Raw genomic sequence first — 24,020 nt, 5'->3', positions numbered from 1 at the left:
ACTCAATACCTTCATGTGACTTGCAAGGAATTTGACCTGGCTGTGACAGGCTCCAAACATGATCCCATTCTTTCTATCAAATGGTTAACCAAGTCCTTATTTTTTTTTTTTTTTTTTTTTTTTTTGAAACCGTTTATTGCAGTTTGTAAAAGTTACAGGTATGGGCCTACAACCACCCGGCCGGCCGCTAGAATGACAAAAGCATATTGCATACATACAGTAAAAGTCTCTCGGCAGTGCAGAGCAGTGAAACAGGAGTAATCAATGGTGCAGGCCACACAGCTCCAAGCCCACAGTACGGTTCCCTTTTCTTAAAACAAAACAACACCAAAAAACCACACCCGCAAGGCAACCCGCGATCCAAAGTGACAGCACGTGCTCCATAAGTGGGGGATCCAAACCAGCAGCAGAACTCTGAGGAGGGGAATGGGAGTAGATCAGGGACTGGGGGACCGCGCGCCCGCGGCCGAGGGAGGGGGGCCATCTAGGGAGACGGAGCAGGCGAGGCAGCCGGTAGCAGTGGTGGCTCACAAATACCCCCGCGGTAGGCGTTCCAGGGGCCCCAGAGTTTCACCCACGCCCCAGGCTTACCCCTCGCCACATACACCACCTTTTCACGAAACATACACCAATCCATATGCTCTTTCCAGGCCGACACCGCAGGGGGCCTCTGGGATCCCCACAATTGAGCAATGTCACGCTTAGCTATCATGTATCCCAGAGTCACCCACCGCGTCTGCGGGACCGAATAGTCATTCGGTTCCCATACATTCAGCAAGCATCTCCTCGCTTCAGGCAGCAGCGCGACACGCGTAACCACACGCAGGACCTCATGCACACCACGCCAGAATCGCTCCACCTTCGGGCACTCCCACAGTATATGCATGAAAGTCGCCAACGCACCACAGCCACGCTTACACATTCCGTCACCAGCAAAACCCATACGCAGAAGCCTTGGCCCCGTCACGTAAACCCGGTGAAGGATCTTGAGCTGGACGAAACGAAGGCGAGCCGGGATGGCCACCTCTTTCGGAGAGGCCACCGCGGAAATCCAATCCTCGTCGTCCAGTTCCAGCCCGTCGGCAACCCAGGCCTCGCGGAGACTAGTCAGCAGGCACGATCTATCGTTGATCAGTTTTTTGTATATGAGGGAGATCGTGCTGTCCGGTACATGGCCGTCCAGCACTCTGTCCTCCAGGGGGGAAGACTCCGGAATGGATGCGACGTCCGGGAAGACGGAGCCCAGCGCATGGCGGACTTGTAGGTACCGAAAGTACTCTCTGCCCTGCAGCTGAAACTCCGCCTGCAGCGTCTCAAAAGTTTTGAATCCCCCCCTCGTCCAGAGATCTCCCACCGTGCTGATTCCGATCGTGTCCCACTTCTCGAAGCCCTTCGACGTCCACAGGGAGCCCAACCTCTCAGATGCATACAGCGGTGACGCCCGGGTCAAACGGTCCTTCCACCCCATAGCTGCATTAGCCGCGTGCCAGACACGCACCATGACACGCGTCGGTCCCGTCAAACGGGAGTCGGGCGCGCCAGAGTAGAGTGCGCGATTGTAATCGCCACCGGGTAGGAGCATCTTATCCATCTCAAATGCCGGGTTCAAGGCGGGCCCATAAAGGCCATGATTAATTGCAGCTAGTTGGGAGGCCCAGTAATACCGTTTAATGTCCGGGAGGGCGACCCCCCCATCGTACCACGGGAGCGTCAATTTAGCCAGAGCAATGCGCGGCCTCCCGTCCCAGAACAGGCACCGCTGGAGGCCCTCCACCTCACGGAAATAGCGTGCCGGGACCAAGTCCATAGTATTCTGGAGGGCGTAGAGGAAGCGCGGCAGGGACATCATTTTAAACAAGGCCGCCCGGCCGAGCGGCGAGAGCGGCAGACGCCGCCAGCGCACCACGTCCTCCCTCAAGCGCTGGAGGGGGGGTAGCAAATTGCGCTCATAGCGGGCCTCCGGGTCAAGTGTGATATAGATACCCAGGTATCGAAAACCTTGGGAGGCAATCTGGATCGGACAGTCCCGTGGTAGGGCCGGAGCCTCCCCGGAAAGCACATAGACACAGGATTTCGCCCAGTTGATGACCAGGCCTGAGTTGCGACCAAATGAGCGCAAAACATCAACCAGGACGATCAGTGATTTACGCGGGGAGGCGAGATACAGAAGGATATCGTCAGCATAGAGGGACACACGGTCCTCATGCTCGGGGGTCCAGCGGAGACCACGGATAGAAGGGTGCCACCGCAGCCACTCCGCCAGGGGCTCCAGGGCCAGGGCAAACAGGAGAGGCGACAGGGGGCAACCCTGTCGCGTACCCCTCCCCAGCGCGAACGGGGCCGAGACTAACCAAGTCCTTATTAAGTATATACAATGCCATATTGTCATCATCTTACTAGCCAAGGAGTGTAACTCTCTGCCAGAAGCTTCTCCCCCTCTTTAGCAAGGGGACCAAGGCACTGATTGTGACTCAGGATGACTGCCCCATCATAGTATGCCTTTGGGAGGATTGTCATATTCTACTCCTTTTTATAATGGTGTGATACTAGTCCTGATATTGCACCCTCTCTAATCTTGAGTTATTTTTCCGTGCAAATTGATATTTATGCTCCATTGCGCTGTTCTGCTAGAAACTAATAAGCACTCTTGGCGGATTATGCATGGGTTTAGAATGGTTCTACCCCAGGGCACAGTCGGGGGTACACGCAGGTACATGGCATCCACCCACTATTTTCCCAGGGTGGATGCCCTTCCCCCTGCCAAGAAGTTGTCCCCACAGAAATATGCTGAACTTGTCCCGGTGTAATTTTCAGATACAGGGACACGTTTGGCAGCGCCCGAAGTTAAGGGGCTATCAGGGCTCCTTTTGTTTGAATATCCTGACTGGAGGCAGCCTGGAACCTCACACTTAAATGTAAATGCCACTGGCCTGGAACCTCACACTTAAATGTAAATGCCACTGGCCTGGAACCTCACACTTAAATATAAATTCCATGGAGGGGAAACAAAGACACACTGCTTGTTATCTCTTCACAGGTACTTAAGAGAGGCATGCTTTTGACTTTGTTCGGTCTGTATATATAAGAGAAGCATGCACTGTAAGAATGTCAGATGTGTTGGTCTGTCCCAGTATTTAAACAAATAACAATTTCACTAGCACTCTTTTATGGGTGTCTGAGCTATTTACATAACATGCACATTATACATTGACAATAAATCATGTACATGAGTAAATAAATGTACAAGATGAGTTACATGAGACAGGATTACAAGGTGTAGGAGTCACATGTCCTTCATAGCTCACTGTGAAATATTACATGGATTACAATTTATGAACTGCAGGAAACAAAAGGATCTCTGTGTTAGAAGCAGTAACCCACATTACTATCTACATAAAATAAAAATCTGTCATCTGCATGTTACGTGATGAGCTTTGCAGGAGACACATTAACCTTATACTACTTTGATTCAAATCTGGGACTGCACAAAACACAGATCTCTCCAACAAAAGTGTTAAACTCCAGTGATCTCACCATTGTTACTATTCCATTAGATTTAATGACCACCTTTACAGCAGATGCCTTAACCCAATCAAATATTTTAAAATGTAGACTTTGCAACAAATGAAGCATAACGGATCTACTGACATACTTCTTCTTGTTGCCAATTTCTTTGTGGCAGGGCTTAACAAATAAATTCGTTGAGGCCCAAATTTAGCATCGGGATTGTGCCAATTTTTTGGCACAACCCTGACGCCAAATCTAATTTCTTAAACCTTTTAATGTGCTTAAAGGGACTCATGATATACTTGAAAATAACGTGTGAGGTTTTAATATCTGATGTCACTTCTTGTGATGTCACTTCCAGTGAGGTCACTACCTGTGATGTCACATGCAATGTCACGCGTCATGACATCATGGGCTGTGATGGCACATGTCATGATTTCACTTGCATACAGCCTAACCTGGTTAGGCCCCCACTTTTTTTTTAGGATTTATGACATGTTCTACCCTTACTTCGCACTACGTGAATTGCACATAGCACAGTGTAAACATGCATAGCGTAGCATAGCGTAGTGCAGCAGTCATTTTTTGCTTGCTCGCGGTCCTCAACGTCAATTTGGCGACCGCGAGCAAGCAAAATGACATCCCGGCAAAACGTTTTCCTTGTTCGCTATCAGCAACATCAAGTTGGCAATCGCGAGCGTGGAAAATAAACCTCCCGACGAGATTCTCAACGCGGGGAGGTCAGGTTTCTCATTGCGAGTGGTCGCGTATGCTCGCGACCGCTCGCAATGAGAAACTACCAGTCAGCGTTGAGAAAGCTGCCGCTCGAGTAAAAATCTACTCGAGCGGCAGAAAACTACAGCTCGCACTGCGCAAGATGCCGTTTTCAATGATTGCACAGTGCCGGATGCTTGAACGCACTGTGCAATCATTGAAAACGGCATCTTGCACAGTGCGAACAATGTACTATGCAGTTCGCGAAGTGCTACGCGTAGCTCGCGTAGTGCGAAGTGCATTTTGCGTAGCTCCGCGTAGCGCTACTTCGTGAACTACGCCCAGGGTTAGTCAGGATGCCCCTCCTCAGCAATAGTAACAAATTGCACATTGTTTTCTACTGATCTGCATGTGGTCTATGCCATGTTGTTATTTCACTAGCTACAAACATAGCTATTTAAGCAGACTCCCTCCACACTTTAATTGCATAAGCCCATTATGTGAATCAATGGAGTTCGAAAGGGTGATCCTCGTCCAAAACACCCAGAGTATGCAGCTCTACTATGGCAAAAATATGGGATTCAAGCTTTTCACTGCAGCATTAAATGTCTGACTCAGTTTAATAATACTTTCAATCCAGGTAGCATTTATTTATTGACCAGCATTTATTTTCACTGGTGTGGCATACAATAGGATATTCACACGACTCTCATTGGTTGTAAGCTATCATGAGTTGTTTGTTCTTCGTATTATTTATGCATGTTGAATAGGGATAATATTACATTATTCATAAGAAGTAGACACGAAAGTCAACTTTCAGACACGATTAAGTAAACAATTTAGATTGGCTTACAGTGACAGCGCCTCCTGCTGGAGAGATCAATGTCTATATCTAGGTAGCAGACTGGTTGCATGAGCAATGGGCGTAATGGTCTTGTACATCACGTAATCTGTATGTGGACAATAATGTACATACATATATTTTTTTAATGCTGTTTCCTTGGAACCACAGCATGAAGAAACCTGAAGATAACATGGCTCTATAAGCAACCACCTGCATCCGGTGTACTTTCTCAATGATGAGGATGCAAATGTAATAGGGTTTTTTATGCATCACAGCGCCATCTAAAATTGTGAGAGGCCGAGCTGCAATTGAGTTTTGAGACTGTGGGAATTCTACTTTGCCTTGACCTCGTCAATGTATGTTTTTCCGACCCCTCTCGACATCCTTAATCCTTGCACCAGATCATGTGTCATTGTTTAGTTTATCTATATATTTTAATTCCTTAAAACGCAATGTAATCGTACTCAATCGCCAATTAGGCGGACATTTTTTGTTACCCTTTGTTCGGAACTACACATTTTAAATGCGGATTATGTCCACCGTGGAAAGAGGTGCCCATTTAAACACAAAAACAAAGCATACAAAGCACTTCCTTTGAAGGGGTCGGCCAGATGTGTGAGGAGAATTGGATTTGAGTCTAGCCGCCTACTCATGGATGCAACACTGATGAATACAACGAAGTTCAAGGGCTAAGACCTGAGATGGCGCCACCATGAGACCTCATCCATAGGTAACGATGGATGGATTTCATGTGTGCCAAAGACATCGTTCTCGACATACAGTGGAAAGCGCATATGAAGAGACTAAGGGGCATATCTACAAGGCAGCGATATAAAATTATTGCCGCTTTTGCGGCCGTTTTCGGCCGAAAAGCGGCGATAATTTTATGGCTATATTAGCAAGGTCACGCTATCTAGCGCCTGATTTCCTAACTCCCATCTTTGCATCTCTAATGAGATGCAAAGTGGGCGTTCTTCCCCAGGATAACGGGAGAAATGTCGCAAAGCGACAATTCTCCTATTATCAAGCCCCACGCAAAGCAGCATAGCGACAAGAAAAGTAGCGATAACCTCTGTTATCGCTACTTTCCTTACGCCTGCTTTGAAACTGACTTAGCCATGATATCCTGTGGAAGGTGGCTATCATGGCTAAGTATTTGAAGCCCTATCAGCAAGCTATCGCCAAACTTCGTGGGATTATCGCTGGGTTTCCACCGATAATCTTACGTTTGGCAGTTAGCGCTAGGATTTTTATCGCTTTTGAGATAAGCGTGGCTAATAGCACGCTATCTCAGCGATAAAAATCCACGCTAGCCGGCGATAATTATCCTAGCGCTAAGTGCGCTTAGCGATAATTATCGCCGGTTGTTGATGATATGCCCCTAAGAAAAACATTGAACTGTACTCTATGAGAAATGTACACTTGACCATTGTGCTCGAGATGCCATTCATCCAGCTGTGATCATAGGGTTTCTGACCGCTTTATTGTTCCTAAGAACATTTGATAGGTAATTTCCACATATTTTTCTACCATTTCATATATAAAAAACATCAACATCTCTATAGATAGTTATCCTTGACCCCCAACAGAAGAAGCATTCAAACACATTCCAGTAAAATATATAATAATATTACAATTAAATAACCAGCGTACGAGAACAGAGGGAAAGGAATATTGGGGCACCAATACGGGATTTACTTTAAACTCAGTTTGACCATTATTATGTTTATGGCCAAGTTATATTAATGGATTCTTGATATAGCGCAACGAATATCCTTGAAGTCTGAATACTACAATTGCGAGATTTTTTCCCCATGCACATGTGACCAGGAAAACTGCAAAACAAATGTAAGGGAAAAGGCCCAGACTGAGGAAAAAAATACAAGAATTGGTGAAGAAAAACAACCATGCATTATTCTGTGATCCACTGATAATTGTGTAGCAATTTCACAACACAGATTTACTGTACTAGGTGGTATGGCTAACTGTTGTGGGATTACCGATTCGGTGTTCACACGTAGGCTATAGTCAGATCCTAAGTAGGTTTGGTACTAGAATATCAAGTTACAAATACCAACATGCAAAAATATTGTGACCAGAACCCTGTCTAGGAGGATATCTTCAATGCAAATATTTATAAGGAAGTATAAGATTCCTATACTTACCTGCACATATATGTACTTTCACGATATCAATCTTCAAGGTACACAGATGTAGAGTTAATAGTAGGATTTTACTTGCCGTTGTATATCTACCTTCAAGATATAATATATTTTTGCTTGTCGTTATTTTGTACTTGATATTCTGACATACACCCCTAAGTACATTACACTGTGAATTTCCAATGATCCAGGAATCAAGGCGTGTGAAACCATTTGGAACATGTTTGTAAAAGTGCAGGTGGAGCCAACTCACGTCATATGAATAACGTTAAAGTATGTAGGCCCACTTAACTATGAGGCAAGCATGAACAAAACAGGGCCCTTAGTGTACAGACCGGTGTGACCGGCTTGAAGTTGAGTGCAATCCTCTTAAGTAGAAGTGCTGCAGGAATGGCATTTCTTTAATACTAGAACTTCAGAAAGTTCCACGACAGGAGATTAACGCAGGCCTCTGCAACGTCTGTGGTGTTAGGGAGACCCCAACGCTTCAGGGGCCACTCAACCCCTCAAGGGGGGCCCATTTAGTCATAGACCAATGAATATCTGTGAGATACAGGAGAGTAAGAGGCCACTCCTCACATTCTGCAGGGGGGCCCTATAATTTTGCGTTACGCCACTGTTCCATGATCTATTGACTCAGGGCAGGACCACATAACAACTTGCAGAACTCCACTTAGAATTCTGTCATCTAATTCAAGAATTTTGTAATCTAATACTAGCCTTCAGCTCTGCTCTTGTTTCTTGGGGTCTTGAATGCTAGATTTTAGATGCAACTAAATTGTTACCCCAGTTTTTAAATTATTTATGTCTCAGCAGTGTATGCAAATTATTCTCGGCTCATTGTTTTGCAAAGATTCCATTGCAGCCTTCCAATGTTTCCAATTTTTCTTTAATTTCGCCCAATCAATGATTTCTTTAAAAGGCCCATCCAGTGTATGAATATGCAGTTCTCTCAGAGCAGTCATGCACTTCTAACAGTCACAATCAGTAAGCAGTATAGAATGTTGTTTCTTTGATGATGTCGGTTGGGGTTTTGAGATGTACTGTGATGTAACTCACTGGATGCCTCCTTTAATGGCACTCTGTCTAACAAAGGGGTAATCAAAGAACAGTGCAGTGAGTTTGGTAGGGGTGCTAATGGAGGGCTCAGAGAAAGACATGCTTGCTAGGATGACATCAACGATTTTTAACGTCATCCTCTCACTCATTCTATTCCACGGAACCCTACATTGTGTCCAGCATAGTGCAAAGGAGAAAATACAGTATATCTTTTGCAGCAGCACAGCTGCAATACGGCTCAGCAACAGACACACAATTGATAGACGGAATGCAGAACAAGTCAAAACATACACCCCCAGTCAAGAGATCTGGGTTATGCCCATCATTCTTATGCTACCCATGCCACCCCAGTTTAGACCTGGCCATATGCAATTCAGTCTTGACCTTGTGCCTCATGGGTACAGTCCAGCCCGAACTGCCAAGCCAGGTCCTCCCTGGACTGGAAACAAGCATCCTAGGACCGGTTTCAGGGTTTCAACCCTCATCAGCCAGAATAGCTTGAATCCAGTGGCACAGTGAGCCTGGGACCCACATCTGGGCATACTCGGCGCATTTAGGGCGAAAAAGCAACAGACACACAACTGATGGACGGAGTGATGCCACTGGAGTCAAGCTATCCTGGCTGATGAGGGGTGAAACCCCGAAACCGGTCCTAGGATGCTTGTTTCCAGTCCAGGGAAGGCCTGGCCGTCCAGGCTGGACTATTCCCATTGGGCGCAGGGTCAAGACTGATTTGCATATGGCTGGGTCCAAACTAGAATGGCATGGTGAGCAAAGAAACGATGAACTTAGGACCAGATCTCTATGCTGGGGTGAAGGTATGACATTGTTCGGAATTCTGTCCATCAATTGTTCTTTTACCATTTGTCACCCCGAGTGGGACGGGTATGCCCAGACGGGGGTCCCGTGCTCATCATGCCACTGGAGTCAAGCTATCCTGGCTGATGAGGGGTGAAACCCCGAAACCGGTCCTAGAATGCTTGTTTCCAGTCCAGGGAGGACGTGGCCTGGCAGTTCGGGGTGGACTGTTCCCATTAAGTGCAGGGTCAAGACTGGTTTGCATATGGCTGGGTCCAAACTGGGGTGGCATGGGTAGCATAAGATTGATGGGTTTAACCCAGATCTCGACTGGGGGTGTATGTTTTGACTTGTTCTGCATTCCGTCTATCAATTGTGTGTCTGTTGCCGAGCCGTTTTGCAGCTGGGCTGCTGCAAAAGATATACTTTATTTTCTCCTTTGCAGTGCGCTTGACAAAATGTAGGGTTCCGTAGAATAGAAGGAGTGAGAGGATGACATTAAAAATCATTGATGTCATCCTAGCAAGCATGCCTATGGCTGGGTTCATGCCACTGGAGTCAAGCTATCCTGGCTGATGAGGGGAGAAACCCCGAAACCGGTCCTAGGATGCAGTTCGGGCTGGACTGTTCCCATTGGGCGCAGGGTCAAGACCGATTTACATATGGCTGGGTCCAAACTGGAATGGCATGGTGAGCAAAACAACGATGGATTTAGACCCAGATCTCTGTACTGGGGTGAATGTATGGCATTGTTCTACATTCTGTCCATCAATTGTTCTTTTTGCAATATGGCTCAGGGCCTACTTACATCTGGGGCATTCTACACGCCTTATTACGACTTGGGCAGTTGGCCTGCCACGTGACCGCTGCAACTGCCAGGGATCCATTATTCCGCTGCGGTTGAGCAACGGTCAGAGGCAGCAATACGCTGGCGGTGCTGCTGCGGCACTAGCAAGCATTTTACGAGTTATCTCTCTGCCATCATTTCCATGGTGGTGAGGCCCCCCTGTTGCCTCTGGGCCTGGGAATGCATGCATGTGCCCCCCTGTATTTTTATGTGCCCCCCCTGTATTTTTGCATCCTGTGTTCCTGCACAGAATGAAATGCACAACCTTGTGCATTTCTTTCTTTGCAGGAAGGGGCTGCGGCAGTCTCACGGCAGTGCACGTCTAAGGCATACCTATGTGCCTTAGATAGGCACCACCTTGAGCCCACCGCAGCTGGACCGCCAGCACAGGATTAACTCATAAACCGGCGGGTGGACTGATTACGGGTTTGGCAGTCTCGCAGGAGGGCGCCGGCCGGGCGGCCCGCTGCAAGAATAAACTCGCAATAAGGCTCTTAGTCAGTTAAACCCCCACTTCTGAAATCTGCTGTTATGTACAGGCCACAAATTTGAATCTAGGCAAATCCAACACAGCCTTCCTTCTAGGCCAGGTGAATTGACATCTAATTGCATTATAATAGCGTATATATATGACAATGCTTTGAAATTACAAATGATAAATTTGATGTGCTACGTAGAAAACTGTTTTTTTATTGATTGATAAGTATTAAAATATGAGGATTTAAATGTTAAATTACGATTTTTGCATGGAAGGCAACATTTTGTGACGCAGCTCACGCCCCCCCCCCCCCCCCCCGCACCCAGAGATGCTAACACTTCGCTAGAGTCTGCTTGGACGCAAGTTCTGCTTCATAATGGGGCAGCAGAAAGCAACACTGAGTATAATTAGGCTCGATTGTCAACGCACTTGTCAATGTTTAATCACAATAATGCAGCATTTCTTCGGAAACGTTGCATTTCCAGTCCTCGCGCCATGGGTAAAGGCTCCTTAGGAGTACAGTATGGTCCCTTAATGGTTAACAGCACTATCGTTCGCCGCGCCTCGCTCCCCTAAGTGTTTAGAAATGATTGATTTATCGTCTCAAACAGTTTCTCGATTTCTTAATTTCATCTCCAGCTCTGAGACAGCGCGCGGGAGAGAAGGGAGCGGGGAGAGAGAGAGGGGAGGTACTAAGTGTGCCTGCTCCAAGGGGCGCAGTAATGGAAGACGAGGATGATGTAATTAACAGCTTTTGCCCGTGTAAATATCCACGTGCACTGGGAGAGCTGTCGTCGTTTTCAGCAGTCACTGCTGGGATCTCAGGGATGTCGCCAGCTGCACAGACCTGAAGGCTCCTGGAAGGCGAAACGACCCGCTTCAGAGGGACCGACAATGTGACGCAGATGGGGAGTGAGGCTCCGCGAGGCCTCCCCCCAGGCTACGCAGTGGATCAGCCCGTTCCTAATTTAAAGTCAAAAAGGGTTAACTCGATGGACGTGCATCCCCAAATGACGCATATGTCGTCCAAGGTAACGTAAGGTGCAGTCCCGGCCTCAGGGTGTACTACTAGAAAATCACATTTTAAATATTGTTCTACCAAAATACGGTAAACAGAATATCGACTGCTCAACTATCATGAAGGGAAGTATATAAATCAGTCACTCTGAAATGATGTGATTTTGTGGCAGTGGAAAGTTTCACATAATAAACTGCGGTGGGTTTGACGCATAGGCTGCACGATCCATCATCTGTTGCATAATCTGCAAATGTTTTACAAAAAAATATTTGTTGCTAGCTAGGATCTAAAGTCAATAAAAGCCAAGCAATATTGCCACACAGTGGAAGGCCCTTTGCAAAGGTTGACTGGTCACCTATTTATAGCTTATTCCCGTATTTGGATGCTAAATCAGTACTAATGGGAGTGAAACTTTGGCCCAGACAGTGTTAACATGTAAAAGTAACAAAATAAGTAAGTAATACTATCACAAAATGTGCCACATTATGCTACATAATTTGCATACTCTTGTCAAATAATTTAGACCACCCTGTTGGATAAATGAGTCTTCCATGAAGCATAATTCAAGCGGTTTTGATTTAAGTATGTAGGTATAAAATAAGAAAGAATATAAAACTAGGGATTTACTATACATAACTCCACATATATGTACCTCAAATATACTTACATCATTAAGCTTGGTAGACATGGAGTTAAAAACCGGTAAATATATTCTTACATAAAGATCTTTACCTGCATGATATTCTGGTTGACGAGATGCTGCCTACAATCATGTTTCTGCATTATATTTTTGTACTTGAGAGGCTGGCATTCAACTTACGCGGCCCAAACTGAATCGAGGGAGTGCGTGGGGGTTTGGTGGGGGGATTTTAATTGGTGAGAATCCTTTCGTACACAGGTTACTCAGCAGTCCTCAGTGACATTTTAGGGGCCCCATGCAACATTTTGCAAGGGTGTCCTTTATTTCGTATTATGCCATTAAGTCACAGTATCCATAAACAGGAAGCTGGGATTGCCCTTTTCCACAGTCATCCTAACAAACTGTATAATAATTTCATGCTGATTGCCATTACAATATACTTATATATATTACTTTATAATAGTTTCTTAACTTCTCAAGCATTTCTTATCTAGTGAGCTTAAGATAGTCTCTTCAATCAAGAGTTTATGAAATATATACTCTTCCTCTCTCACTGGCTGGCAAGATAGGGCTCATAAAAATGGTACTGCTGCCCCAGCTTCTTTACCTTATCATTGCTATCCCACTGCCAAGTGCTTTTTCAGTTTGATTCGACCCTAATTCATAAAACTAGCATGGGCCCCCAACAGCCGTGGACAGGCTTGCATTGCCTTTCCGCCAAGAGGGGCTTGAGGCACATGAGCTGGAACTGGAATATCTTTGCTCCCAGGCACATTTTGCGCATTACTGGTATGGTCTACGAATGTTTCCACCACACAGTGCGATTGAGACGGATACAATGGCACCTGTATCATTAATGGCTCTTATAGCAAGTGTGCTCCGCCAATACTCGCTAACTATGTCGACGGTACACTGCACACTTAGGGCACAACTCAAACTAGGCAGACGGCAGGCCTAAGGATGATATATTCTCCCTCAGTCCCACTTCATCACACCCACGAATCCAGGCCACACATGAACTAAAAGCATTACCCCAGCTGGTCAATAAAGGCCTAGTAAACTGAGGCGGGGGGGGTCTATATGTCAGTAAGCGATTTTTGAGCCTTGGCGGCTTTGCTGATGCCACACAGCACACCCCCTTGGATACTTTTCTCTACTACTGACTAAAAAGTGTACTTGGGGTGTTAGGCCAGAGTTCCCCACAGAATCAGCGCCTTGTAGGGCACTGGGCACACTCCTCAAGGCCACCTCGACAACACAGCTACTGACTAAACTGCAGCATTGGATGATGTGCCAGCCACAGCACAATCTGCACCAAATGAGAGGGGAAAATGGGGATTGAGATCTCAGGAAAAATGTGGTCTTTTTGCTGTTCCCAACCCTGTATTATATCCCTTAGCAGTAGGTTTTGTGCCATACACTATAAAATTCTTCAGCGTTCATACCACCCCCTCACCCATTTCTCTCCATCTGTATGGCCTCAAGGACGATAATAACTGTGCTGCATGTGACCAGCCAGGGGTGCACTTCTAGCTCTTGGCCTGGTCTTTTCCAGTTGTTTCTGCATATTGGGAGGAGGTGCTGTCCGCATTCTCCACTATAGTTTCATATGAGATGCCACGGGACGGTTTCTCGCTCCACAAAGGGTTAGTTCATGCCCTATTCCTTCCTTTTTAAGGCTGCTCCATTTCCACCGTTCCCTGTCCAACCCTTCCTTTTCTTCTTCCCCCAGCGTTCTTTCCCTGTGTACTCCGGCTGGTAGTACACCAAGTTCGCTAGACCCCGAAACCTTCACCAGAGATCGATTTCTTCTGGTTCACTAACCCATCAGGTACTTTCTTCTTCTTGTTCTCTCTTCACCCATTTTTCTCACTCTCTCCCCATTACCTTTCCTTGTACAGCACCTATGCAACAATAACCTGGTCCTGAAGATGACCATGACTCATTAAGGGCCGAAACGTTGTTGACTCCCAGCACAACTTTCAGCGCTTGCCTATGGTTCACATAATGCTAATTCTTGTGCAATCTTGTGTAAATAACTTATTTTGAACCAAAAGTTCTTTGTAAATATTTCACTACTGTTCACTCTGCGCCGTTCATCGCTGTGTCACTTGTGACTTGCGTTGTTCACCTTGTGTGTCACAAGCACGTATGTGCACAAAGTGTTTTCTGGTTACACTTACATTCAGTGTAAACAGTGCTATTTCTATTGTTTCCCTACATTTTTCCAAAAATACATAGTGCCACTGGCACATTCTTCTACATTGGAGTCTTCCTTGTCTTTTACGTTTGCAACTAGATGTGCATGCTTATATAATAGCCTAATTTGAATGTTACCTGTTGAGACATTGTTCATGTTACGAACTCCACTGGCAGAGCATAATTTATCGACCACCCCTATTAACATATAGCTTTCCTTTTCCAAGTTACATTTCCCACAATAATATCATTCTGAGTCCAAAGTCTTAGTGGAGAGATCAACCTGGTCTAGTTGAGACATCATTAAAGAGTATGATATTTTTGTAATTAATTTCTATTGGCTCACCTTTACTCATGTTAAATTTGCTCACAACTCCTTGCATAAAAATGTGGCTTTTGGGTATCTCAAAAATCTATGCTTAAAACCTAGAAACCTATTTTCGAATTTTTTTTTTCTCACCAGCAAATAATATAAAAAACGCCATAGAGATACCTTGAAGGCATCCCAATTATTTCTTACTAAAGTAGTTGAATTTTTTTTTTTAAGAACAAAATGAACCGGAAAGAGTTGAAATATAGTAATACTTGTCAGATAAAAGATAATTATTAAAATGCCATCTACTGCATTTAGTGGTGCCACTTAGTGTATCAATGGAAGAAATGACAGGTGTGTGGTCAAATATACCACTGGAGCCCATGTGAAATTAGTGAGGCAATAGTAGCCTTAATTATTTTTGGGCTCTATCCAGCTTAAATTTTAATTGTGATTTGGAATCCATAAATGGGTCATGTATTTCATTACATTCTCCTCTAAAAATAATATTGGAGTTTGGAAGGGGAGCAAATTTTATTGTAAATAAAGGATCAGATTTTACTGGGTCATACACATTAAATAAAAAAAGAGCAACCATGTCTAGTTTAATGATAATCAGAACCCTCATCATCACACTCCTGAGAAGGTATTACAGGCTTGAATGACTTGTGAAATAATATAGCAACTCCACATTTTTTACCAACAGCGGGAGGAGAAACATTTCTTAGCCAACATTTATGAGTTCCCGAGATTCAGCAGTAGTACAATGAGTTAAAAAAAATGATTTGAGTATTGAGTGTAGAAAAATGAGACAGTACCTTTTGATGTTTGACAGGATTACCCAGCCCACAGACATTCCAAGAGAAAACGATAATGTTAGGAGTGAAAAACAAATGAGAGTGCAAAACAGGACACAGCAATCTGCAATTACAAGAAAGAAACATTATGGAATGTTGACCAATATACCAAATGAAGAACAATGAATAACATGGAAGACAGTAGAACTAGATATGAAAGCCTAAGAAATAAAAAGAGAAATACAGTGTAAAAAAGTAAACAGAGAGAAACATGAATAGAAAAGAAAGCAATACAAAAATAGATCAAGGGACAGTGCCCACATTTGAAAAAAGAATAGAATATAAAAAACACAATAGAAACATATCAAGATTGTCACTGGAGAATACATATCAACCCCTGGCAGCTTTCCCAGCAGGGGAGCTTGAGAGAAGCACCTGTCTCCCAGGTACACAGACTTTTCTTTGAAGTGCACTGCCAGTGTCAGGGCAAAAGTCTTACCTTAGGTTTCACTTCAGTACGCGCTGTAGATCTCTACTTAAATTGGCACAAAGGGGTTTTCGAATGCTGGGTATCTCTTTAACCAAGATGAAAAAAATAATGAATCTTATAAGAGGGACTTTGTAGCTGGGGACTGCGTAAGGGTCTTCCATATAGAATTTTGGCATGGTTTCTCCCGTGTTAACAAAGAGTCTGGAGTGGGGGGAACTCACACTTTTTGAAAAACTCTTTAGATCTTATGGTTCATTTATGGGAAAATTACCCACTTATATGCATCACTCCCTACAGCTCAAATTGACCGTTTGTGATTGCTTGGATAAATCCTGAGTCGAGGGTTAACAATAGAGCAGCAGGAAAAAACTGCTGGGGGATATACTGAAGACCCTACGCAGTGTCTAGAACCAGGAAATCCAGTACAAAATATTGAAATATTGGTACATGACACCTAAAAAAAATATAACATGTATTCCAGTGCCAACACCATATTTTAGACAAAATGAGGGATATGGTAGTGTAATACATGTGTATTGGTCTTGTCTTGCACTTCCTTTCAAACACGTCGAGAGTAAGTGCTGAACCATTAAAAAAAAAATAGCCTTGGGTCATCAATACCATATGATCCCAGCAGTGGCGTAACACAGCCCCCCGCAGCCCCTGCCCCAAGCTCTAGGGGGCTGCCTCGGGACACAGTTCAATGGCTGGAGAGCTCCCGTTTTAGTCCGGAGGGGGCCCCTCCACGTATCTTGCAGGGGGGACCCCTCAAGTTTCATTCTCCAGTGGATCCCAGTGTAATAATTCAGGGCATACGCCCACCACAGTGACAGAGCTTGAAAAATGTATTAAATACTTATAGAATATATTCTCAATGTGGTAAAATGTATATACTGTTGGTGACAAAATACAAAAACGCTATCTGCTGAGTGAGAAGAATATGGCCAAGGATGGAGAAGGTGGGACGTGTCCGCAGCAGCACTGGCTGCGGGCACGTGAAGTGAATCTCCGTCCCCACTACAGCTGGAGGCCTCTTAATCCTGCCGCCCCTGGTGACTCTATAGCCCGGCTGGGCGCAGGGGAGCAGGCTGACAGTGGGGATGAAATTGGGAGCCCTGTTTCTCCCCATGGCCCCATGACGCACTGGTGTTGTCAGCAGCCTGTGATTGCACGGCAGTGTAGAAGAGTGGGCACGGCCGACATGCTCCGGGCCCGAGCTTGAGGAGGTGGGCCCGTACAGTCAGCAGTGGCCACCAGACCAGCTCCAGAGGATCAGTGGGATCCATGGGAGGCCCTTTGAAGGTCTGATTGGCCACCGGCCACACATAGGAGCAGGCTTGGAGGCCTCATTGGAGGCCTACATTGCTGCCAGCAGCTGCCAGTTGAATGTGGAATGAGCGGCTAGTTTGAGGTGGGGATGAGGCCTGGGCCTTGCTACTCTCATCAGGAGACAGTTGGGGCTTGCTTAAAAACTTGCCAGAGACTGGGCTGAAGATGAGCGAGGCCGCTGGACCAGGCCTAGCCTGCCTATGATGGTTGGCAGAGAAGTGGCATTTGACCGCAGATCGACGAACTAGAGACCTGAGGAACCCCGGGGACCAGCATTACCCACCTTGGTGGAGAAGTCATGATGAGTGTGGCAGCATCAGCTCACGGGGGAACATAACATACTGGAGGTGAGCCCTAGATGGAAGAGGGCAAGGCATGTTCTGGTGGGCCACGTACAGTAAAGCCTGGAGTACTCATAGCGTATTGGCTGGTGGGAGACTGCTGGAGGTGATACGTAGTCTGCCCCCCCATCTTGCTGGGGAACAGCACTGCGGCTGAAACAGACTGTATTTGGAGGGGGGTGGCCCAGTGGACAGAAGCCAGGCCCCCCGATACGACTGGAGGCATGGTGCGGCCGAAACAATGCAAATTGTGTCAGCAGGCAGATTCTGGCCCACAGCTTGTGGGAAAGGGGTAGCTGGAAGCACACTCTGAATGCATTCTGAGGTGATCAAGGACACCAAAGTGGCTCTGTAACACAAGATCAAAACAGTGGCTTTAGACCTGGGGCTAGTTCGCGACACTCATAAGTAACTGCCTGGGAAAGTGTCTGACACTGAAAAAGTACTGGCCCAGACTGGACTTGTGGTCAAAGAAAATGCGGCCTAGTTACACAAGCTTCAAATGTGAGCTGGAGGAGCAGTTAGTGGAATGGGACTCCCAATATGTGGCCCAGCCCAACCCGCAATTAGCGACTGCTATTGATGGGAAACTAGAGAAATATTGCTGCCTCATGCACCAGGAAGCTAGGGCGATCTTTCAATAGAAATAGTATAAACTTTATGAGGTGTGAAATAAGACAAGGAAGTTGCTGGCATAGCTCGCATGGCAGGACGAAGGGCAGAGGTGGGTACACTAGGTGGCTCCGCCCTCTGGACAACAGGTGGAATTGGCAATTGAAACAGCATAGGTATTTACTGATTACCTGGGACATCTCTATGCCTCGTGTCTAGGCACCTGCGCCACTAATGACTTTGGGGATTTTTCAGGCTTATTTACCCCTGCCAATGCTAGGAGGGGAGGTGGTGAAGCTTCTGGAGGAATAAACCCAGGAGGAGGAGATTGCGGAGGCTTTGTTCCAGATGAACAATGGAACCCCCCCTCCTTAAATTCTTTTACCGTTAGGAGCCAGGTAGATGCCGGAGGATCTTTGGTAGGCAACGGTGGTCCTTATCCACAAGAAAGGGTGCCCTCCCATCCAGTGTTCCTCCTATTGCCAGATTTCGCTTCTGCGGCCACAAATGACTTGGGAAAGTTTCTGGCTGGCTTCCCGCTACCAATGATAGGAGGAAAGGCGGTAAAGCTTCTGGAGGAAGGAGCTTGCTGAGGCTTTGTCCCAGATAACAATTAGAAGGCATCTGAACCAGACGGCTTCCCCCCTGAATTTTTTTAATGTGTTAGGAGTCAGGTAGCTGCAGGAGGATCTGTGGTAGTCAACTGTGGAGAGGAGTTGGCCTAACGGCTAGGGCGGTCGACCTCGAATCTGGGGAACTGGGTTCGTCTGGGCAATGAAGCTGAACATCCTGATATTCTGGTGAGGCGGAGCTTGCTCGAGACCGAGATGGCTGCCTAAGTCTCGGGCTCCGATACGCCGTAACACAATTCGGCATTTATCCTGCAGTTTCCTGTGGGGAAATAATTTCATGGTTGGTGTTTGGTGCGCGAAGGCGTTCTCCCCGACTCGGACTGCTCCCACGGCCTTCCGCCCCAGTAACCACTGAGATACCGCTAGACTGCCCTGAAGACGGGAAGGCCGCGGATCCCTGGACCATCCTGGCAGAGAGAGCGCGGCGACGTCGGCGTGCGTGCGGCCGCAACCAGGGGAGAACACCCGAACCCCCTGGACCGAGGATCCCTGCGTTCGAAGCGGACCGCGTCGGGCCGGGACCCTCTTGCTTGCTCCGCTGCGGGGACAGGTGCGAGTGACAGCATTTGCACGGCGGCTAATGATCGGGCCGCTCGGGGAGAAGGAATCCGGGACCAGGAGGATGCCCCCCACAGTGAAGCTTTGAGTGCATCAAGACGGCGCTGGGGCACCCTGGGCGCTGTGAGACGCCGAAGACCCAGGTTGGCCTTTATTTATGAATGGGATTGGGCGCCCCATGCCTTGTAAGCTGGCCACATGTCACATGCCCCAGAAGTGCCTATTTGCAGCTAGAAACGCAGGAAGGTTGGCATTCTGTTCCCCTTGCAGTAGCGTGTAGCTGTGCCCCATGAACTGTGCAGACAGGAGCATAATCGGGATACGGGGGCGAGGACATAGGGAGCAGTGTCGTGGCGCACGTACCCTGACAAACGCCACTGGAGGCACAGAGAGTCTTTGCGGAGCGGAGGGGCGACACCTGGAAGAGGTACAAAGCCAGAGCCCGCCACATTGGAGTGCATAGAGACAGAGGCCGTGACTAGTGGCGACTGCTGACTGCTGCTCAGGCTGCGGAGAGGAAATTGGGGTACTTGACCCCCCACATGCAAGAGCAGGATATAGTGATACAGAAGACCGTCTTTGCCTTTGGGGAAAGAGCGACGACGTTGGTAATCACCAAGGCTACGAAGGGTGGTCGGCGGCCTTACTAGTACCCCCTCCCCCCTGTGGCGTTGCTGTAGAAAGCTCTGGTGAGGAGTTCGGACTTGGTGAAAGAGATGGGGAAAACGGAAAAGACCCAATCAAAGCTCGCCTTTGAACAAAAGTGTTCCAGGTCGCACGACAAGGCGCCAGGGGAAGGCGCCAGATCGGCAGACCAAATGGAGAGCGAACCGTATATTCGAAGCATGCTGATGTCAATGGAGAAGGGCCTACAGAGTGGCATTACATCTTTGGGCTCTAAAATTGATGCCCTATCGTACCGTATGGACAGGATGGGAGAACGGTTGGACAAACACGCCAAAACATTGGACATGTCTGAACGGCGGCTAACGGAGGTGGAAGAGGCACAAACTACCCTAGACACAGACCAAAAACAGATAGGAAGGGTTCTCCGAGCTTTGCAAGACAAAGCGGAGGATTTGGAGGCCCGTTCCCGGTGCTGCAATCATCGCATCACAGGACTTCCGGGAACAACGCTGACGGGCAACATGGAGCACTTTGTGGAGAAGTTATTGGTGAGCTTACTGGGGGCTGAGGTGTTCTCTAATTTGTTCGTGGTTGAGAGGGCGCACCGCTCCTTGGGGCCACGTCCAGCGCCGGGTGCGCAACCGCGCCCAATCATAGCGAAGCTGTTGAATTACCGGGACAGAGATACAGCATTGCGAACAGCGAGGGAAAAAGGAGTGTTACAACACGAAGGGTCCAACATCTCACTGTTTCCGAACTTCACAGCGCGAGTGCAGGAAGCGCGAAGGCAATTGCGCCCATGAAAAAACAGATGCAGGAATTGGGTCTAGACTACGCCATGTTGTACCCAGCCAAGCTGAGGGTGAACAGACAGGGACATTCACATGTTTTTACGGACCCGAAGGACCTGCAGAAGGCGCTGAAAGACTGGGACAAAGAGCAGCGACGGAGTCCTGAGCGACATATTCCGGAGGAGGCAACTGGCGGCTCGCTGGATGAGCAGGACTGAGTTTTCCTTTCTCACAACTAGCGGATAAGTACAGCGGGGCGGGATGGGGGGGAGGGGGCAGGATACAGTGATACGGGTTGGTCCGGTGAGTGCAGGGGTGGAGAGGAGCTGGTCATGCGGTCCTTACAGTAACAATGGCTGGGAAGTAGCGGTTAGTGGTAGAAGAGAACACTGAGATGTTGACGGTTCAGGGACTGTGTTTCTGCTGCGATGCAATCATGGCACAGTGCACTATGGGCCACAGGGCACGAATAAAAGAGCGGGGCGATGTTGCAGCTCGGGGACCAGACACCAGAAATAGCTCTGTAGGGCCTGATAGCGGGGACTGCGGCTGCATCAGTCGGTGTACGGTGGCCGGGCATAGACAAGGCCTGTATAGCACAGTGAACCGCCCGCACACAGAGCAACCTCTGCCTCTGAGTGCTGGACACTACACATGTTACTTAAGTTGGGAGGGGGGGTGGGTGGCTATTGGTGGGGGGGTCCGGGGGAAGAAGCGCAACCGAGTTGCGGGTGGTCTGCAGTGGGTGGGGGGCGGGAGGGTAGGGGTAGGGGTACAGTTGTTTTTTGTTTGGGTGGAGATGTCTATTGAATGGCTAATCACAGCATATTCTGCACGCACACCACACTGGTCGGGACAGGCTAGGATACTAGCGCAATTGGATGACTATGGCTAATGGAGCTACGGCCTCGAGGGATATAGACTCTCTCAGAGCATTAACGTGGAACGTGCGAGGTCTGAACAATCATCGCAAACTACGTAAAGTATTGAGCTACCTTAACAGACACAATATAGATATAGCTTTACTGCAAGAAACCCACCTACCAGAACACAGCCCACTGCTGAGACACAGGGTGCTCTTGGATTGAGTTAATGCCGCTGGCTACACCACACACGCTAGGGGGGTACTAACCTGGGTTAACCCCAGATCAGATTACACGTTACAGCAATTGACGGCAGACTCGGAGGGCCGGTTTGTAATTTCCAAGCTGCAGGGTAGGGGATTGGATCTATTAGTAGTGAATGTATATGGACCTAACTACGACTGCCTAGAGTTTTTTACCACATTGGCTGGTGCGTCAGGAGGGGATGGGGCGCCACAAGTGCTCTGGGGTGGAGATTTCAATTTGATCAGGGACCCGGAACTCGACAGATCAGGGGGCCCGGTGAGAAGACCGGCAGCGGCCGCTAGAGCTTTGGAAAGTGTTGTGACCAGTAGGGGCTTACTAGATGTGTGGAGGGAATTACACTTGCGGGATGGCGGATACACGCACTACTCAGCACACTATGACCTACAATCACGCATAGATTATTGGCTGGCGTCGATGGCCCTTATGTTCGGGATTCGATCATGTCAGGTCTTCCCGCGCACCCTGTCGGATCATTCGCCGATCTTACTGGTCATGTTCGCTCCTACGAAGACTATATCACCATTCACATGGCGATTCCCCCCGTACTCACTGCCAGACCCGGCCTTTAAGGAGGAGATGGCTGACGCCATAGAAACTTATTTTGCCACAAATATTGGCTCAGTGGATAGCTTCCAGACGGTATGGGAAGCATTTAAGGTGTATATACAGGGGGTGGCCATGGCAAAACACTCGGGCGTACTTCGATCCATTAGGCAAAGGCTGTCGACACTGGAGCGAGATATAGGGGTGCTAGAGGCCCGTCAGTTAGCGGGAGCTGGCGAGGATGTTGGAAACGACCTGAAGGACTTATTACGGGGCTATCAGGAAACAGCAGATAGAGAGGTGAAGCATATGGGTAAGTACGCCACAGCGCGTATCTATGGTGAGGGAGACCGTCCAGGGTCGGTCCTGGCTTGCATGTTAAAAGCTAAACGTAGTAAAGCGCGGATCTCTGCAATCTGATCAGAAGGGGGTGACTTGCTTACGGAGGAAGAGGACATTGCAAATAGATTTAAACAATACTATTTGGAATTGTATACTACCTGCTCGTCAGACATGGAAGACGAAATAACTGACTACTTAGAACGCATTAAGCTCCCATTTTTATTCAATGTGCGTAGGGAATTCCTAATGTTACCCATCGAAAAAGATGAAATAATGGAGGCATTGATGGGGATGCGATCAGCTAGCGCTCCGGGTACAGAAGGCCTAACTGTCAACTTTTATAAGTCCTTTATTGATATATTGCTCCCTGATATTTCCACGTTATTTGATGATATGTGTGTGACGGGCGTGATGCCACAGCCCATGAGGGAAGCAATGTTAGTTGCTATTCCCAAACCTGGTAAGCCACTCGAGGAGTGCAGCTCGTACCGGCCGCTCTCCCTTCTAAATGTGGACGCCAAGCTTTATGCCAAAGTCTTGGCCAATCGTCTGACTCTGTAGCTACAGAACAGGCGGGGTTCATATCAGACAGGAACCTCACTTACAACTTACGAACAGTATTTGGAACTATGCAACATGTTAGGCAGGACACGAAAGCAATGGCGGTGTTTTTAGATATGGAAAAAGCGTTCGATTCGGTAGAGTGGCCCTATATGAGACATGTGCTTACGAGAATGGGACTCGGCCCTGTTTTTTTGCAATTGATTGGAGTGCTGTACAATGCCCCATCGGCTCGCATACGGCTGGGGAATCGAGTTACGGATGCCATAGCTATTTCCAGGGGAACCCGGCAGGGATGCCCCTTTTCACCGTCACTATACGCCCTTATTACCGAACCCTTAGCGTACACCCTTCGAGAATATCATAGTCAGAGGTGTGCAATTCCCTTCTTATAGTATCGTGATCTCAACATACGCGGACGACACTCTGCTCTATGTTAGAGATCCAGAAAACAACCTATCACCAGTCCTCCGAGAGGTGGTGCGCTTTGGAGCATTGTCTAGATTACGAGTTATTTGATCGAGATCCATGGCCTTCCCACTCACGCCGGCCACCACGACCTTCGCGATGGAATACCCCCTGCAATGGACTGATGACTCGGTCAGATACCTTGGCATCAGGTTGCATACAGACTCGCAAATCGTGTTTCGCGAAAACTATGGTACAGCTGTCACCAAACTAGAGGAAG

General features: G+C 47.5%; 1 long non-coding RNA gene across 1 annotated transcript in view; it reads right to left on the bottom strand.

Moving 5' to 3' along the window:
* Positions 1–24,020, bottom strand: part of LOC146772983 (uncharacterized) — a 124,639-nt gene that overhangs the window by 52,805 nt on the left and 47,814 nt on the right. Inside the window, exon 2 of the long non-coding RNA XR_014971981.1 lies at positions 15,398–15,500. This is a non-coding gene — a long non-coding RNA (uncharacterized LOC146772983). The remainder of the gene's footprint in view (positions 1–15,397; positions 15,501–24,020) is intronic.

Source organism: Triturus cristatus, chromosome 12, assembly GCF_964204655.1.
Source record: "Triturus cristatus chromosome 12, aTriCri1.1, whole genome shotgun sequence".
NCBI classification, from domain to species: Eukaryota; Metazoa; Chordata; class Amphibia; order Caudata; family Salamandridae; genus Triturus; species Triturus cristatus.
The sequence above is the reverse complement of the archived record's forward strand: the minus strand, read 5'-3'. Positions and strand labels throughout refer to the sequence as shown.